The following is a 15,705-nucleotide window of genomic DNA, read 5'->3' as shown; positions in this document are numbered from 1 at the left end:
TTAGTAGATGTGGACTAACATCATTAACATGAAACTATTTTCTCGGCTCACTGTTCTCAACGATAGGCAGCTGTCTGAAACGTCAAACCGTTCTTTGCATTTCTAAGAACAAAAAGTAATGCCTCCTTTCTCTCTTTAATTTAATCAACCCCATTGTGACGACACACGAAGAAGCATGTAACAACGACTGCAATCCTGACGTCTTCATGCACTTTACAAGCATATTATTCTTAAACATTTTTAAAAATAAATGACGCACAAAAACACACAGGTCTTTTGAGGATTTTGTGGAGAAGACCTCAGTGTCAGAAAAAATATAGCCGATGAAAAACATGTTCACAGTAAACAGGTCACATTTATTTAAATAATTATTTCAATTAATTTATTTAAATTATATCTCACGAACGTTACAGGGGAAAGCGAGCAGATATCACACGTGACAAACGAACACCATTGAAGAGAGAAATCACAAATGCTTAAAACATGAAGGGCAATTGAGTAATACAGTCTTTTGTAGAAATCCACAAAATCAATTCCACGTAAGTTGCGCGCCAGTTTTGGTCCGATTCGCCGGAATGAATGAAATGGGTTGAACCCCGTGCCACATCAAATCCCATCATCAAGCATAATAGAGGGGTTTTTGGGGTTAGATCGCGTCAATATATAACTGTGTCGTTAAAACCCGCCACCGCCCGACACAGCCAACGAGTAAGGGTTGTCACGTAAACAGAACGTGACCAATTCGTCACTAGTACAGCAACTCCGGTGTGTTGGAGAGCCAAGCCACAACATTTACAATCTGAGTACAGATTATGCATGATATCTAACCCCCAAAAAACCTCTATTATGGATGAAATTGGTCGCGAAAGCCTACGCGTTAAACTGACATCATTAAGCTCGACTACACTAATGGACCGAGCTGACCAATCGAGCCCTGCTCTCTTTTTTTTAAGGATCAGAGGAAGCAAGAAGATGCTCGGTGTAGTCGGTGCTTTGCTTCGTTCATCATTTCGGTTTTTTTTTGTTTTTTTTTCAATGCTTTACTTTATTTGCCCCCCTGCTCTCTCACAAACACAGGCACGCACACTTTGCTGCTCTTGACAACCGCTCTACCCTCTGCCGAAGTGCGGTAAATGTCGCCGCGAAGCCAAATGCGGCTTAGCGATACCCAAAAACAATAATGCTGACTGACGATGGTGATGATGAAGACGATGTTTGCGATGACTAAGAATAGTATGAGAGCGATGATGGTGATTATTGCGATAAATGAAGAGCATGATGATGACGACAGATAAATACTGTATGATGATTGTAATAAGTGAAAATGATGAAGGTGATGACCACCAAAGTGATGACGCTGCTGCTGTAATTACTGTTGAATAACAAACGCACAACTGCCTCTCATCCCGTGGTGACGAGCCAATGCTTACCTGTAAAGTGCACACCCACGACAGGACCCCAGTTAAGACTGAGTCATCCTAGGGGAAGATGAGAACAGGCAATACCGATGGCCCATTTTCAAATGTTAGTTGCTGGGTTCGTAGCGTAATGCACGAACCCCCATATTCACTCGCAGGTCGGAGGCAGTGGATAGGGACAAAATGTTGTAAATTAGATGTTTATATTCTTGGTTCTTTCGGTAAAGTCACGTAGACGGGAGATAAAAAAAAATGTTTTATATTTTTATTATAATGTATTTTTATTTATGTATTAATATTTTAGTATTTTTTATTTTTCCCTTCTACGTGACTTTACCGAAAGCACCAATAATATGAATCCTTGCAGTCACGAAAGCTTTAAATAAAAAATTAGATGTTTATTGGAAGGAAAAGGACAAAACAGGAATGACAGTGATAATATAGCTGCGAAGACAGCGGGCCTGGATAATAGCAGCAGTGCCGATATTGTCAAAGCGCAGACAACGAATGCTGCATGTTTGTCATTTTGGTAACAATATAATGTACGTAATTTACAGCGATTTGTCAACGACCTGTTGGATGGAGGCATCGTCAGACCCTCTCAGACAGGATTCCCAGTGCCGTGTCAGCTGTACGATTCGTTTGGCCATACTTCGCCAAGCTGGTCAGTGTGAGTTGATGAAGATGTGACCAGGACTGCTTGAGAATCGAGCTAAGGCTTGTAGTAGCACATTGTGCGCGCCCTGCCCCCCATCATGTGACTTACGTCAACAGCCTATGTAGGCTACACAGGGGATCTTTGTATGTCAATGGGTCTATATATGTGTCTATGTGTACACGCGTGCATGTCAATTTGTATATGTAAATATGCATGCGTAAATATGTGTGTGTGTGTACTGTGTGGGGAGCGGTAGTGCAGTGGTCAGCGCACTGCGCTATGAACCCGGCGACCCGAGTTCGATTCTCGCTCACGGGCAACACCGGTGATAGCGATTATCTGAACCGGTCCTGGGCCTCCCCGAGGTCGACTCAGCTTCAAATGAGTACTTGGTGCGATGTCTAAACATCGCCACTAGGAAGACAAAGGCGGCCGGGCGTGGTGCTGGCCACCCACCCCCTCCGTGTACTGTGCCGACCTTCATAGGTGCTCGCTAACAGGACTTGCCCCAACAGTCTGTTACAGGCTATACGGGGGATCTTTGGCACAGTGAGGTACACAGGTGGTGCATGTGCCAGTCATCTCATTTGGTCAACCCATAACACCTGTGTCTGTGACCTCTTGCCAGCAGAGAAGCCTTTCACACCTCACGTGCACCTAGCCTGACACGAGCGCCATGGTGATGTCACCGCAACTTAATAGTGAATGGCAGCTGTTGTTGCTGTTGTTGATTTGCACGATTGGCTACGTATGGTGTAAAAGAAGATCAACATACACACATGCATAATTTGGGGAGCGCAGTGGCTTACAAAAATACAAATGTCTTAAATAGAATGTACTTCGGTTTACCATGAATATCCACATATTTTCCATTGGCATGTTTCACACTTGCGTAAACTTTCAGCAGTTTGAAAAAATACATAATCATGTTTTATATTGTTTGTTGTTACTTTCTATTGGACATCTGTGAAAAACAGTTTCTCCAGGATAAATAAATATATACTTGAGTTTAAAACTTCTGTATGTGTAATTAATATCTATTCAGTTGAGCCTTTAAAAAAACAGGTTATTTTAACGTTATTTGTCGCAAGGGGCAGAGCATGCAATGATGATGTCAGCATATCACCATTTTACATGATTCATTGATAGTATCATAAAAACATGCGGACATGTAAATTAGATGTTTATTGGAAGGAAAAAGACAAAACGGGAAAGACAGTGATAATATAGCTGCTAAGACAGCGTGAAAAAAACATGCTGACATGTCTTTTTTACTAGAATTATGTTTCAAATTAAATCATAGTAGTCAATAATACGAGCAACTGATGATAACATCTTTACATTTTGGTAATTTTTAATGCATTTTATTGATATATCTAAAAAAGGTTAAAAAAGCCTTCAACGAGCATTACTGAATTAATTAGCCAAACTGTGATATAATTGGTTTATGTATTATTAAACAAAAAATGCATTGCTGTTTACTTTCGCCATGTGACACTTTTATTTAGTAATATAGTTTTTACTCGAGGCAATTAGTTGAAAAATGTTCGTCATTACACATTCATCAAAAGACATATCCAGTTTTGGCAAAATTATCTTTAAATTGCACGACAACATTATATTAATCAGAGGTGCACCTTTACTGTAATACTACTTCCTTTATGTTAAATTTAAGTTAGAACAATGGGACATTACCAGAAAATATAGTGTGTAGAATTACAGTATCGTGGGAAAAGGTGCCTTAAACCAGCAGTGGAATGACCATAGCTGATGATAAACATGATATTATTTAGAGTGCATCATTTCAAATAAATACAACAACAAAAACTGAGATTTCAAAACCGACCATCAAATAATATTTCACGGTGAAGGATGCCCTTCCCTTAATCGTAATGGTCAATAAAAAAAACCTTGTTCTCCCAACCCACCTTACCCAGGATTTTCATTTACACAATGACCTGCCACGCTCATTTTCCCCTTTGGTTTATGAACTAATGTGACCATGGGGATCCCATCTCTTGGCAACCAGGAGGCATAATCTAAACAATAAGCCATTATTTCTGAAGTACTACACTAAGTGAGGCTTGTGCAGACCTAAATATAGCTCTCCTCGAGCTGGTCTTTGCTATTTAATTTTGAGAACAGAATGAGCCCACGTAATTGTAAATGAACGATGCAAATACTGCAATTATCTGATGACTTGACGGTGGGGAGGGGAGGGTGAAGGGAGCGAAAGTTTGATATGACAGATATGCCCAGAATTTACAACCACAGTTCGTCAGTGATTTTTATATCGACGCATGTGCAAAACTAAATTCAACAAACAGTTCTCCCCTGGTTACTTGTGTTGGAAAACTATCAACTGGTTAAGCATTTGTTAAACTGGTAATTACCTTTACACAGGCAGCGAAGGGAAATTGAAATATGACACCTATGTTATTTACATCTAATCACGAAGCATGCTGCGATTGTAAAGCAGGGTCAAATGTAACCACGACCTTCGTAAATGAGGACATGTGTAATAATGTGTGTACAAGAACACCATAGCCCTCTTTGACAGGTGCTGGCAAAAGCTCACAGATTAAAAAAAAACACTGCTGTCAATTCTACAACTCTCAATGTCGTGACGAATAAAATCCTTCCTATGCCATTGAAGCTTCGCACGCACGAAACCATGCGTCTAGTAAGTATTTCTGCGATAATTTGTTTTCTTTGCGCGATTAATTATGATTAATGATTTTAGTTTTGTTGTTGTTGTGTGAATTTATATTATTTATTTTTGGGATTAAAACTAATCTGAGTACGTTTCCCCCCCCTCCGTTTTACGAATGTGAGAGCTTCTGCAGGAGAGACGCACAAACAGGATTTCCATCGACCTTGTCTCCTCCACTTATGTTTCTCATAAAGAAGCCCCTTAAGGTCTGAACACGAGACACCGGTTGGCCTCGTTTTCGGCGCGGTTCCCTTTGTTTGTCATGTTCTCACGTGCCACGCCGCGCCTCGCCACGTGTTAAAGACAAATTGGAACGACGAGCTCGAAACGTGGACTGGGCCCGATTAATTGTCAAAGGATTCGGCAACTGCCAGTGTGCCGGATTGTGACGCGTTATCGTGATGCAAATAAGGGCGCTGCAATGCACACCGAATGAATTCATTAGCGTTGAGAATGCAATCACAATACGTGCCTTTAATTATTGGATCGTCAACAATACATCGTGATTTTCCTGATATGCAATGAACAGCCACATTCTTCGTGCATTTATCCTCCAATTTTAAAGGTGAGAAACTAAACTCTTCGCTATCTTGGAAAACCCCGTAAGAAAGAAACCATGTTTTATTTTTGTGTGAGGTTAACAGCGTTAGATCAGCAAAATACAGCACTTAATCATAATATTCTTGCGTGCATGACTTGAACATGCCCCTATTAGCGGTATCACATAAGCTGAAGATGAACATATCAGACCTTTCCATTGTGTGGGGGTAGGGGGGGTCTCCGGACCATTATTGCTATTTTTGGAATTACTGTACGGTATTACGAGGGCACAGTCTACTCACCGTGTGTATACCAGTTACATGGAATCAATACGGAACACGCTCTCCAACACGAATGTTGTGTTTACCATGGCTTTAATATATTACACACACAAAATATCACCTTTCTGCAAAATAGTGATGACATTCAGTCCTCTTTCACGAGTCTAACAAATGCAATCATCTTGAAATAAGAGGATAAAATAGTTGAGTCGTGTGCTTTTGACAAATAAAAAAACATTGGAGTGGAATGAGTTAAATTTAGTTCGGTCTTTACAAAAGGGATTTAGTTTGGTTGACATCAATTGATATTTGCCTAGAAATGGGATAAATTGGAAATCAGTTTACCAGGCCATTTGTCTAGGAAGTGATGCCTCTATCCAGCCGATCAAAACATATGCAGACTGAATGTTGCTTTGTGGAGTGCACTTTGCAGTGTTGAAATGCACCATTTGTCATGTATCCATGATGGTTTATTGAAAATCACCTTGCAATTTATTTTACAATCCCAATTCCCCACGGCATGGTTATGAGGTGAAACATTTTCTTACATTAAATTGTACTCTGAGAAAATAATGTACTTGTTTTAATTTTAGCTAAAAGTGCACCATATTTTACGACAGCTCTCAGAGCGTGACATTTTTTCTGAATAATTAAGCAAAATTATAAGTGATTGTAATCTTATTACACGCGCTAAAATGTGACAAACGAAGAAAAACCCCATAAGGGTTGTAACTATGGGTACGCGAGTGGAGATTTTGAAAGGTCAACCCCTTCATTACAGCTCATCGTGTGGATGATGCTAACTGCTTGGTGAGGATAAGAAGGATAGGCCACAAATAAATTGTTCATTAGACTAATGCTCGCAAAAAGACAAACAACACACCTTACTTACCTCACAACATAGTATAATACATTACTGTTACGCTTCCATTAAAGTAAATAGTTGACTCGGTAAAGTCACGTAGAAGGGAAATAATAAAATAATAACAATAAAACATAATAAAATGATGAATCCCTATAGTCACGAAAGCTTTAAATCGAAATTTAAATGTTGACTTTTAAAATAAAGAAGTTTGCTGTAGAGAGAGTTAAATACAGTATAAGCACTATTCATTCAGATTTCGAGATGAAATTTCATCCACCTCTTTGCCCTAATCACGGTACTGTTAATGAGAACGACTGAAGGCTTCACGGTACACGGCGACATGCTCATCTGGTCTCGGAGACCTGGTTTACATATATATTATTATTATTGAACCAAGCAGCTTAACGGCTGTACACCACATGTCACACTCGCAATAAAAACTGCCTGAATAAAACAATACTGGAAATGCTTACATTGATTTGAATCCGTTCAGGACTAACAAAGTCACGTGCACAATTATCCTGAGTGCCACACTGTAGTAAGGCCTATATCAAAGCTACCTTAATTTCAGGCGATAATGATTTGTAATTTTGTAACTCTTTACGTGCCACAAATGAATTCAGCCCATCCTGAATTCCAATCTGCACAATTCTTCTTTTTTTATTTACGATTGCACCTCGCTTTGTGTCGTCTGTTGTGTTTGATTGAGTGCCACAAAAATGCTTTTTAGCACAGAGTCTATCATAGCTTTTGGGAACTATCGATTCTTACAAGGTGGCTCGATACACAGTGTGTCAAGTGTGTGGGAATGGAAAAATGTATGGAGAAAAATACGTCCAAAAATATTATCAATTTTATGTTTGACACAAGAGTGAAAAATTATAATTGTTGGAAACAAAGTGCCTTTGATGAAAGAGTCTTGAGTGCGACTCAAAGAACTGGCAACACTGTATACCCTTTGAGAGTGGGATTATGCCCCATATTTTATTGGAGAATTTAGTATAGCTTCGCGGTCAGACATCAACGTGCATGGAACCCTACCCAGAAAGAGCAATCCACATTTCTGCTTGCAAATCTTTCAGCACAGTAGCCCAGGAAAACATCTATCAACTATTTATTTGGTGTGCTTACTATTGTTATCAAGACTATAACTCATGCACTTGAGTGTATACCAATATACTGTACCACTAAATCAATACAATCTCTTAGAAAAACTATGAATCTAGATAGAGCATGACACACTTCAAGTTTGGTATGAATATTGAATATTATTATGGTCAGGCATGAAAACAAGCCCAAATCAATATTAATTAAAACATTATTGTGATGTCATAATATTTTCATTGTATATAACTCAGGTACTATGAAAACTAAATAATATATTGCTTTTGAAGCCATAACGCCACTATTCCTCTAACCAAAAAAATCAACAGCATTGGTGGAAGGTAATATTTTTTAAGCTTCTATTTAACAACTTATTTACACGAGGTTCATGCAGATTGGAAGAAAAATAAAATAAAAACAAAATTCTACCACTTATACAGCCAGACTATTAAATATTACATGCCAGCCTTCCTGAAATAGCATCCTCGGGTATGTGGGCGCAGAGGGGGAGGGTTGTGGGGAAGGCTCAATCAAAAATTCAGCTGCTTGAAATGAGCTTTGGAAGTTCCATCCATCTGCTGGGCAGGTCCCACGTGCCTCTGGCCAGTGGGTGCACAGCGCCCGCGCTGGCCTTGTGAAGTACATTAGTGCATGGAAATGAGGGCCTGTTTTCCAATGTCAATCCACAACAAATTGCATGCCCCATACTTGGTGATTTGTAAAAAAAAGAAAAATGCATTAAAAAAATAAATCAATGACTTAGCAGCGTGTGAATTCCCCAATTGTTCACACCGGCAGTGACAGTTGCTGTTTTGCACAGGGGCACACCAGCTGAAATGGGCGAATATCTACTGACAGCTTTTATCGTTGGCAGCCAGCCTCATCTTCGAATGGCACTCAAGTTGCATAACCTGCATGACTGTCACTTTTAACGTGATCTGTACATGTCAACGCTGCGCGCGGGAAGCCCATTCATAATTGCGGATATATTGCCGTGTCAATGAATGCAATAATACTGCCAGAAAGTCAGACATATCTTCATACATGCTGCTCTTGTGTTATCAATGACCTTTTTTTGTAATGTACTATGTATTTCTGATCGCTCCTTTATCAATCCACTGCTGAGGGAATATGTATAACCATTCATCAATCTATTGCTGGATGAAGGACTCTAAAGTGCCATGTCGCCTTTTGATAAGAGAGTTGTTTGACAATTCTTCACCACGCTGGTCAGTACAAGTTGGGTAAAACCGAAAACGGAGGGGGTGGGGGGGGTATGACCAGGAATTGAACTCGCGTTGCCAGGGTAATAGTGCAGTACACGAAGTACCAGTCCAAGATTCACAATTTACCGTGTCACAACTAATTATATTTTGTTTGTTCTTCAGCTGTTGTATGCTCGACAAGGCAAGTTCTTAATGAAGTAAAAAAAATAAAGAAATAGGGGTGCCTATCTCAGTAACTGGACTCCTAGAAAATCAGAATACTGAGATGCAAGGGCTCCGATGCTGGTGAGTAACCAGAGGCAGATGGATGGCGCTTGTAATCCATTCGCGACCACAACGTTTTCACACTTCTGAATATTGTTGCTTGGAGGATGTTTGTGGGAACTCGTGCAGTTCGGCACACCCTACCTTTGAATGTTACCAAGGAGTATTATAAAAAAACCAGTTCCTGATCCTCTAATAGCAAATTTAAACAACTCAGTTCCCTAAACCACAAATGTGTTCCCTGTGTCCTGCTGGACTATTGTTGCTTCACAGGTCAATTTAGATTTTTATCTTTTGGTAAAAGCGTTATTAAAAGCTTTATTAAAGCTTTTAGTTTTTTACATTCATACATTTTATATTTTTACTTTTAATCTTCACGATTTAAAAAAATATATCGGTGAGCCATTATTTTTCTGAATAGCATTTATATCCAGAATCCATTATAATGTTTGATGAAGCGAGGACTTTGTAAAATATTGTATTTAGGTATTTTATTGGCCATCAATGTAGCATTTCTCAGTGTGGGCTGAATTGGTTGCAGACAGAATACAATGCATAACCATACGTGGCTTGCCTCTATAATTTAGACTTTAAAGCCACAAGCAAATGTAATGAATTATTCATTCCTGAGATGTGAATGTTTCCATCTAACCAGCAGTTTGAAAACAAATATAAATATAATCATATCTTCAAACTCCAACGTTTTTTTATTAACGATTCTACTCGGATTCGTGTATTACAATATTTTTTTCAGTTGACATGAAAAAAATATTGGTCCATTCACATCTCCACCACTAATTCATTGTGTAGATAGCAGCTTCTGAAATTATAATTATTTAAATACTAGATGCTACATTTTTCATTTTGTGTTACAGTTTATCACAGATGACATCCCTTCAACCCATCACTGCCTTTATTTTACTGGTCCCTACTCAAGTGCAAAGATCATTGCAGCCATATTCGTCTGTTGTCTTGATTGCTATTTAGTAGCACAGTTATTTTCCCTTTATTGTCATCCAAAAAATAGTTCACGTTTTAGTCGGTATATATGTAATTATCCACATGCCAATTTTTAACTGTTCATCAGAAAACAATGTTTTAATGTATTTCTTATGAGGGCCCCGTGGTGTCAAGTGCAGTCTCCAACTATTATTCACTCTATATCTCATGCCTCTCTATGTGCTATGAAGAAGGGCCTTTGCCAAAAAAAGGAAGCCTATTATGTTATTTTTCCTTTTAAGGTGGCGGTATTGACAAATGTGTTGAGTTTATTTATTATTTAAATGTGTCATTTATACACTCTCCATTTACCATTGTAACCATTTCTTTGAATTATCATGAAGCAGCTGATTCATCACCTGCTTAACCAGGTCATCCTTTTGAAAAATATATTTTTCTCTCGACAAACAAGATCTACACAAATGCAGTGGAAAGTTAATCAGTGAACCACAGCGTCCTGCATAATGCAGGAAATGGTTCCTCCAAGGGGCACGAAATTGTCATCATGCCCTTGCTGAGAAGCAATCTTGTGGTTTCATTAAGCGATAATTTAAGAGATGGAGAAAAAAGGAACACACAGAGACTTTCCGCACAGCTTGTAGGCCTCTCTTCACCGTCACGACAATCTGCGCCACAAGCGAACGTTCGCTCTTCAGTGTCAGGTGAAGTACCTGCTTTGCAGTATCTTATAATGTAATCATATTGTGCTTTACTCTGAAATCATGACTACCACAGTGATCATGTTACTTTTAAGGAATTATTGTGAGAGTTAAAGACTAAACGAGAGCTACATTATGTTTTATTTTACCAGGTAAGACCCACTGAGCTTAATAGCTCTTTTTAGGAAGCAAGCTGGCCACAAATGATAGCCCAATGAAGTGGCTTACCATGTGGAAATTTATAGCAGCCAAATACTCTAAACACGTGTTTCTAAATTTGGAGGGAAAAACCGGAGAACCCGGAGAGAAATCCACGTGAACGCGACCTCCTGTATACTAGGCGCGGTAGTTAACATCTCACCACTCCAGCAAACATTTGAAAATTCTTTACCAGATTGAAACACTAATTACATCTAACATTTTCCATGATCTGACCAATCAGTCCATGTGCTATGCAACCACTGTCTTCTTCGGCATTGCAGTCTTGGCTCTGCTTATCAATTATAATCAATGCCACTAGAATGCCAGCAATTCTGTGATTTGTGCATGTGCGTGTTTTTGTTTAAATATATTTCAATGTTTGCCCTATTAGGCGTACTAATATATAATTACACTGAGAGCCAGAAAGAGGAACACGTGGATCAGAGGACAGATGCAAATGACATTATATTGACTGTTTAAAAAAATTAAGTGGACTTGGGTGGGACACATCACTAGAAGGGATAATGACCAATAGACGAGACTAACATAATTACAGCTAATGGAAGATTCTAGATTTGAAGCTTTCGTGACTGTAAGGATTGCAAGGATTAATATTCTTAGGTTTTTTTCCGTAAAGTCACATAGGTACCTACGTTACTTTACTGAAAAAACCTAAGAATACTAATGGGAGATGACTACCACAAGAGTTTAACCACCAGAGATGGGTTGATGAGATGAGCTCACGTACATGAGCTGGACCATGAGGGATAACGACGACATGGGGAGGTTTTCATCCAGCAGTGGATGGATAAGTGCTGTTGATGATTATGATTTATGCATTATTTCACATGGTGTGTCAGAGGAACACAAAATGCACAACACAGTGCAGATAGACTAATAGACTCACTCACAAAGACACCCAAAGACTCAATCACACAGAGACCCATAGACTCACTCACACAGAGACCCACAGACTCACTCACACAGAGACCCATATACTCACTCACACAAAAAACCATAGACTCACTCATGCAGTGCCACATATACTCATACAGAGACCCATCGACTCACTCACACAGTGCCACATAAACTCACTCACACAGAGACCTATAAACTCTCACACGTGATAGACCCTTAGCAGGGTCCATCACGTTGATCCATTAGAGTGCCTTTCTCTACCCAAGGGCTGATTTGGGCCTGGTAGATGTAATCCTCGATTGAACTCCCTTATTCCTTTTTAATGTGTATTTATACAGTGTGAGTGCTGCATTGGCAATGTTCGTAAGAATATCCGCTCCCGCTAAGGAATATAGTCCAGCCCAATATTGTACGCAAAAGCACGAGAGCTACCACAGTTGCAGCCATTTCACAAGTTGCCGAATGGAACGACTCAGTTCCTCTCGAGGATGCTGCCATATTTTGGAAATGTTGCCACATCATTGTCTTGGTGCCCGTCCACAGCAGGTGCCACGTCAGTGAACTTTCACCTCGGACGCGGTAATGAAGCACACAAGTCAGCGGTATGTGGCTGCTGTTGCTCATGTTAACATTCAACTTGGCCTTGTCAACATTTACTTGCATCATTGCAATGATTCTTTCTCATTTGCCACTTAACTGAACTTTTAGTGCTGGCCGCTCATACAGGGAGTATGCCCCCCCCCTTCTCACCCCAGTTCTTAGTCTACACCCATTTCAAACCTTTTAAAACAGTCTGCCTCAGCAGCAGACCATGCTTTCACACCTGATGATGGACGCTGGTGTTGCGCTCGAAATGTCGTGATTCATTTTATTTTATATCTACGTGACTCTACCGAAAGAACCACAGAGTAATGTCAAACGAAACTAAAAACTTAACTTTTGACTTATAACTTTCGTGACTGCAGGAATTCATATTTGTTGCTTCTTTCGGTAAAGTCACATAGATGGAAAATAATAAAATAAAAATAATGCAATTAAGAAAATTTGTAATAAAAAACAAAAACTCACGACGTTTCGATCGCAACACAAGCGGCCGTCATCAGGTGGGGAGATATCTTCGTGAGTTTTTGTTTTTTTATAAAAAAAATATTTGATTATTTTTATTATTTTATTTTATTGTTTTATTTCGACAGTATTTTTTTATTTAACCAGGTAAGGTCCACTGAGATATATAGCTCATTTTCCAAAGAGACCTGGTCACACATGATTGCTTAACGAAGTGGCTTGTAACATGGAAATATATAGCAGCCAAATACTCTAAACGCATGTTTCCAAATGTGGAGGGAAAACCGGAGGACCTGAAAAAAAATCCACTCGACCACGGGGAGAAAGACACGCCAACTCTAAATATACAGGCATCATGATCGTGATTGAATCCACGACCTCCTGTATATCAGGCGAGGTAGTTAGCATCTCGCCACCGTGGCTTCCTGTTTAATGTTAAATCACCGCGTGTTGGCAACTGGTATTTCGGTGTTAGAGGCACTTGAAAAAGTTTTCAGAGTGGAGCTACATGCAGTGGGACGAGTTGTGACGTGTTGTGACACATCTTTTGTTAATTCCCACAAAGAGCAAGGGTATGCTGCTGGAAGCAACGGTGAATGGAATGTAAAACGAACGGAAAATAACTTCCGTGAAACTAACAAAATCGAGGTAAATTACTTCGCAAAAGTGTTGCACTTCAAAGTCGCACCTCCTGGCAAATAGGTGTTTTGGGATAACGCCATCAAAACGCACGGGCTTTTGGAGTCACAAAAGAGTCAAACAGTCCTGAGAAGAACATATCCGATATACAGAAACTGTCCTTGATAATTATGTACTGATCGCACCTCCGATTAGCACACACTTTCGATTATCATGGTTGGCTGCATACGGTGAGAAAGAAGTTCAACATACATGCATGCAACCCTGTTTGTCCAGGCTGTCACCGGAGTGGCTTTCAGTTAAGGCATCCACAGAACAGCCCAAAGCAAGCCCCCCCCCCCCGCCACCAGTGACTCTTTTCTCTTGAGAAACCTGAAGTAACACGTTTGTGGTAATCGATTTTTCAAAGTGCCTGGTCCGGCGAGGAGTAGACTTCTCATCTGTTGGGATACCCTCACTGATCTCAAAGGGGGGAGCAAGTTTGAAGAGTTGAGTAGGACTGTCTGGAAAAACTGTGCAGGGACCTCACCTCCAAATGGTATTCTTTTAAATTAGACGGAAAAATGTGCGAATGCTTCTGCTATTATTTCCTTATTCGAAGGTTCCTCCAAAAGAAAAGTTATATTTAAGGATGTACAATACATATCTATCTCTCTCTGAGTTACATTTTTTAACCTACTACGCAATAAAGACATACATTGGACACACAACATAGTCTAGACCACACAGAAATGGTTTGCTTTTAAAACACAGTGAACATACACAAGAAAAAGTCACTATACTAATTGGTAAAGAAAAAGGATTAAGTGTGCTAGAATGATGTATGCTGGACAATAACACCGGTGTACAATGTGTGCATTCGAAATTAGTCAATACATCAATTTGGTGAAATATTTTATGAAGACAAATGAATCAGCTGCAGTATTTTTAAAGCAATACTCGTGTACACAAAGGGAATCTTAATGCGAAGAGTGTCTGAAGGAAAACATACCCATCTCATAATTAATGCAGTTACATTGCTCTGCTTCAGCCGTTTCTGTGAAACCAGGGGTTAATTTTGAGGTTGAGAGCTCCTGTCAGATCCTTTTTCCTCCTGGAATTGTAAAATGTACATATCAGCACATCTGGGTGTGCGCTCCACTTTAAGCTTTAATGCCACTGCGCCAGAGGCCGACACATATGAGCCTTACATCATTTAAGAACATACAACGGAAAAGGCAAAAAACATACAAAATTATTCCTGCGTTGTAAACTGCATCCGAATGATTTCTGCATCAATGAGCCAAACCCACAGAGGCCAAATCACATGACCCAATCCCAAGCAAAGCATATGGGCATGTTAATTTGTTTATTGACCTAAAAAAGATTGATAGCAATGCTGCACTTATAACAAACATAGCAGGTGGTGCAATGTACAATATTCTAGAATTAAGCCTCGCATAATGAATCAGTGCTAAGTAATGACAAATGTTCATTATTATTCACACAATAGGCTGCTTCATTGTGAAATTTGGCAATCTCACATTGGTCCCATTTCCAGAAATATTCATTGCCAACAATAATTAATATCCCATGGCAGACATTAAAGTAATAAATGAGAATATACTAAAGAGCTGAATGCACAGTGGGCATTTTGATGGTTGGCATTGTTAAATTGTTAATGTAAGTTAGTGCATATGGAATTCAGCCAGAATTCTAATGGTGCTCATTTGTGTCTCTCTCTTTAATCACAGAAATACACAGCCATGCATCCGAGTGATTTACCGTATTGCATCGCAATACTAATCGTTCATTTTAAGTGGGCATAATGTAGAGTTAAATATACGCATTTACAGTTGATATTTGGGTTAGGTCGTGCAATTATATGGCCACATTTCCGTCGTGAAACCCTCAAGCACCCAACTTTGACAAACAAATGAAATTATCAGGTGTATAAGCGTTTAACAAGTCAATTATATTTGTTTCAGCTCACTCGTAAGTTGAAGAATAATTTCACCAACGAATTTAACAATTCTATACAATGGTTTGCTTGAAACTGCATCATACATCTTCAGGATGTTATCCAAAATGCAATCCAGGAAGTCAGAACAGCCATGTCATCTTAAATAAATAGGTGTCATATCATCACAGGAACAATAAATCATATTCAAGCTTG

The sequence above is a fragment of the Lethenteron reissneri genome, chromosome 23 (genome assembly GCF_015708825.2).
Source record: "Lethenteron reissneri isolate LAM-NWPU_2019-01 chromosome 23, ASM1570882v1, whole genome shotgun sequence".
Classification (NCBI taxonomy): domain Eukaryota; kingdom Metazoa; phylum Chordata; class Hyperoartia; order Petromyzontiformes; family Petromyzontidae; genus Lethenteron; species Lethenteron reissneri.
Note: the sequence above shows the minus strand (reverse complement) of the source record.